This window comes from Montipora foliosa, chromosome 12, assembly GCF_036669935.1.
Source record: "Montipora foliosa isolate CH-2021 chromosome 12, ASM3666993v2, whole genome shotgun sequence".
Classification (NCBI taxonomy): Eukaryota; Metazoa; Cnidaria; class Anthozoa; order Scleractinia; family Acroporidae; genus Montipora; species Montipora foliosa.
The window spans coordinates 30,287,749-30,292,748 of record NC_090880.1 but is presented as its reverse complement, the minus strand read 5'-3'; the positions used below and the strand labels follow the sequence as shown (position 1 = coordinate 30,292,748).

Sequence of the window (5,000 nt, the reverse complement as noted above, 5' to 3'; positions counted from 1 at the left end):
GACGTCAGATCCAAATCATCAATTATTTGTAAAAAGCTTTAAACTACAAAGCAATGTATGACGTTCTTTTTGCAAAAATGAAGCTTAATTATCTCTGAAAAATGCATGGCTATCCCCAATTTCCTTTTTTGGATAGCAAGAGCACTAGCTAAGTTCTCCTTTCTCCGCATAGTTTTAAACCGCACAAGAATGTCCCTGTTTTTGTAAGCACCACCAACGGGAAACCGGAGCATCTCGAGATGCGCAGAACGTATGCGTATGCGTAGTAATAATCACTATCCTGCAAAGGGCCCATTGTTCTTGCAATCCAACATGGCCGCCCTGACGTCAGATCCAAATCATCAATTATTTGTAAAAAGCTTTAAACTACAAAGCAATGTATGACGTTCTTTTTGCAAAAATGAAGCTTAATTATCTCTGAAAAATGCATGGCTATCCCCAATTTCCTTTTTTGGATAGCAAGAGCACTAGCTAAGTTCTCCTTTCTCCGCATAGTTTTAAACCGCACAAGAATGTCCCTGTTTTTGTAAGCACCACCAACGGGAAACCGGAGCATCTCGAGATGCGCAGAACGTATGCGTAATAACAATAGTAGGCCCCCCTCCTTAAAGACCCTGCGTGTTGGTCCGGGCGGAGTCGAACTCACGGCCTCCCGCGTGGCAGCCCGGTGTTCAAGCAACTGAGCCAATGGTGGGCTGATCGTCAGAGTGAAAAAACTTAACGCTTGAAACTCGTTGGATAAAACCATATTTTCGTGTTTTACTTCCCACCGGCACAGCAACCCAATTTCGTCAGAAATTAATCCCTTCAAACGAACAACTGACAGATTATGGCAAAGACTCCACAAATCTTCCGTTTCCTTAGGCTATTTGATGCCGAGCATAAACAGGCCGTAACATAAAATGTGGCCCTACACTTTCTAGTTGCTCCAAACTATGAAAGGAACTCAGTTCCCTAAGGATTAGTTTTGGACACAAACAGGTTGGCCGCTTCTTTGATCAGGAATATCAATGTCAAGTAAAGACTCCTGTGTTCCATATAATAATAATAATATAATAATTAAACACTACGGTTTTAAAAAAGACATGTAATAGGCCATTTTTGAAATATGAAATATTCAGCTTGATAAATAAACCGTCTGAGGTCCAATCGCTCAGTTTTGAACGTGAGTAAAGGCGTACCGTTAAATCCAAAACTTTCACTCAAAGTAAACGGCCTTGGATGAAAATCAAAGCTCAAAATTTTGCCAGTCAGGTGTTAAGCAAACACACTTTCAAAATCTGAAGGAAAAAAGGAAGTGATTTTTTTTTTGTCACAGGGGCCCTTAAAAAGACCCTGACTTCAAAAGTGACCATTCAAAGGGTCTTTGAATCACAACTTTTCAAGCTACATTTATAACTCTCTAAACCAGAGTAGCATCAGACTATGTCTACGATTTGACTTTAATTATTATATGTCACAGGCCATTTGCCCTTGCATTACCCCTATACCGCAAAAACCTCCCCATGTCATCTGTTACCATAGAAACTACTGTCGCTTTAAAAAAGAATGCATTACCAACAATAAGATAATATTCATCAATGTTGTTGCTGTAGTGTAATTCCTTTGCTTACAAGTGTATGCAGGCATTCCTACATTAGAGACACAAGGACTCCTGAAATGGAAAACTTTCTCCATTCAAACAAAACACTTTTGGAAAACAAAACTATGAGCATAAAGCAGTGTCATTTAAAAACATGTTCTATGTTCCAAACACTGCTGGCAAAAATGAGGTAGGGAGTTTGAGCAGACAATGGCAACAACAATAAAGACAAAAATTCAAAATGTTACCCTTTCGTGATTCTTCCACCTCTTTCAATTTGCTTCAGGGGGCTAAGTATCCCTTTGTTGGAATAACATGAACTGTCTTACAGTATACTGACACAATTCAGAGTAAATTAGCAATTGTGTATTTCAGATAAATTTGAGGAGGGGGACATGTGGGTTCTTTTTTCCTCCCCTTCACCGTAGTGTCTTTTTCAAAAGCGATTCTACGTGCGATGCCGTTGTCATGAACATCTGCGTAAGCTGGTCTTTTAATCCCTGGTTTTCACGTTATTATTACGGCGGCCATGTTGCCCTTCCAAACTAACCCTGTGGAAAATTGAACTCTGTTCTCATGAAAAAACCTAGTTTAATGGCCTAGCTCCCTCCAGTGTGGTATAGAGCATCCAAACTAGCAACTGGAAACCGGTCGTAGGTTCGACTCGAGCTACTGCAAAGAAGCACTCGGATTTTTTCCGAGTATCCCCGAGTCACCATCGGAAAAATACATCTCTATTTCATTCACCCCTGTAATCAATTTCTAACATCTCCTCCATTAGTACTATTTTCTGTGAAATCTCATGTGTCGAAGCCAATAACGCGTTTGAATATCGAGAAGACTGGCCATTGTGTAGGACAGATGGGAAAGGACCGTGCAATAGAGAAAGTGTGACGTATGAAACTAAATGTACTGGATGTAACAACGTCTAAGTCGGAGAAACATCGAGGAGCGCGTATACCAGAGGGAAAGAACTCTCAAAATCGCTTAGCAATAAGGAGGAACGTGGTCGGTATTTTCAAAACCGCAGAGCCACAAAAAATGTTATCACGTGATCAGAATTTTTCAACCGCAGACTGAAATCAACAGTCCGTGGAGCGGGCTGAAAAAAAACCGCCAAGGACGAATAAATTAAATTTGAACTGGTAAAACGAGTAAGTAAACTTGTTTTGGCGCTTGCGCGTGCGTTCAGCTACGTAACTGCTGCGTTTTTTCCTGCGTTTGGGCGAGCCTGCTGTGTAGCGATTTCCCGCGAAATAAGACGAAGTGATGTCAAAATTGAACGAAGGGGTAGTTTCTAAGAAACTGTGGTGCTGCGTCGGTGGGGAAGTAGTATACAAAAATTTGGTTTTATCAACGGAGTTGATAATGTAAATTGGTCACCGTACAGAGATTCTAAAAGCTGACGTTTCGAGCGTTAGCCCTTCGTCGGAGGGCTAACGCTCCGACGAAGGGCTAACGCTCGAAACGTCAGCTTTTAGAATCTCTGTACGGTGGCCAATTTACATTATCAACTCCGTTGATAAAACAACATTTTTGATGTCAAAATTGATGTCAAATACATATCGTGGGGTCCTCGTGGGGTGTGACGTACTTCGCGCATGCTCGATGAAAAATCAAACGGTTGCTCTCTCTCGTATTCCGGCAATTCACCTTTATCACTCTGCGGCTATTTTGGAGTCCGTGGGGAATATAAAAGGCTTTGTCTTTGCATTGTCTTTGCCCGTCCAGCCTCACACTGAATGAGAGGTTCGACGGGCAAAATCTTTTGTTTGGACATTGAGTGATATGGGTCTATTCTCTACAGTAGTGTATTCTATTCTCGAATGCGGTCTCTCTAATTTAGTTTGAAACAGTAACAAAAGATGGAAGTTTTAACAGGGGCTTTACTTGCAGAAAGAAAATTCTTCGCTGTTCCATTTTAAAAGCAAAGTTTTATTTTTGGTTGATCGGATGATGGAAGTTGACCAAACGCCGGAAACAAATTTCGTTTTGTGACGTTTCACTCATTGGGCAAACAGGAAAATAAAAGACCATAAAAGATTTTTAAAGTGGCTGTTGTCGATATGCACTATTAAATCGCTTTTAAATCGTTTTTATCCTCTTATGACAAATGTTGGTTGTCTCTCGATAAAAGAGGAAGACTTTACGTTGCGCTCCAAAACAATGTACATGTGCTAAACTGCAAAAAAAAAAAAAAAAAAAAAAAGAAAAAAATAGAAAGTAAAATAATGTCAGCGGTGTGAAGGCATGTGACAGCGTAGTCCAAATGCGGAGGCACAGAGTCGATTGCGGATTTCGCATGGAATCCCTTCTGTTGGTGGGGCCGATGACGCAGCTCTGTGTCGACGCTCACGGGCTGCTGCAAGGCGTTGTCGGCGGTCTTTTTCAAAGTTGTTAGCAGCACTTCTTATTGTCACTCGCCAGCCCGATCTGTCCGCTGCAGATGTTTCCAGTTCCTTGGGATGAACACCAGCCCATTTGAGGTTGGTTTTCAAATTGTCCTTGTACCTCTTCTTTGGACGGCCCTGTTTACGGTGAATGAAGGAGTAGTTTCTAAAGAAACTGTGGTGCTGCGTCGGTGGGGAAGTAGTATTCAAAAATTTGGTTTTATCAACGGAGTTGATAATGTAAATCGGCCACCGTACAGAGATTCTAAAAGCTGACGTTTCGAGCGTTAGCCCTTCGTCAGAGCGAATGCAACTGAGTTGCGTTAGCCCTTCGTCAGAGCGAATCCAACTGAGTTGGTGTCGGTGGCCCGACACCAACTCATCATAGAAGAGCTGGCGTGGGATCCGAGTTTCATCCATCCGGATCACGTGGCCAGTCCAGCGTAGTTGTGCCTGAAGGATTTTAGCTGCAATGCTGGTAGAATTGGCTCTGTCAAGGACTTCTTGATTTGTGGCCCGATCCTACCACCGTATCCGCATAATTGATCGTAATGATCGTGTGTGGAACTGTTCCAGCTGTTTAACATGTCTGCGGTACAGAGTCCATGTTTCACAGCCGTAGAGCAGTGAAGAAATAACTACAGCGTTGTAAACTTTGAGCTTAGTTGCAAAGCGAAGGCCTTTGTGCGGTAGGACCTTGGTGCGGAGTCTGCCAAGTGCCGGGTGTGCTTTCTGTATCCTGGTTGTGATTTCTTTATCCAAAGTATCCTGGTTGTGATTTCTTTATCCAAAGCCGAGTTTCACTTAGGGCCGCAATGTCAATGTTGTAGCGAGATAACTCTTTTGCAACGAGGGCTGTTCTGCTTTGGGGTCTTGCTGAGTCATCTTTGTCCATGAGTGGACGAATATTCCATGCTCCTAATGTGAGTCTTTTCTTTCTCAATTCCTAAATTCCTTATGACAAATATGTATTTTGTAAAGTCATTCTTTCCTAGTTTTTTTCTTTTGGTCCTTAACCTTGACTCTGT

At 42.0% G+C, this 5,000-nt stretch overlaps 1 protein-coding gene across 1 annotated transcript in view; it reads left to right on the top strand.

The window, feature by feature from the left end:
* LOC137980420 (protein-cysteine N-palmitoyltransferase HHAT-like) overlaps nt 1-5,000 on the top strand; it is a 96,156-nt gene that overhangs the window by 21,437 nt on the left and 69,719 nt on the right. The gene's annotated exons all lie outside the window — the stretch shown is intronic.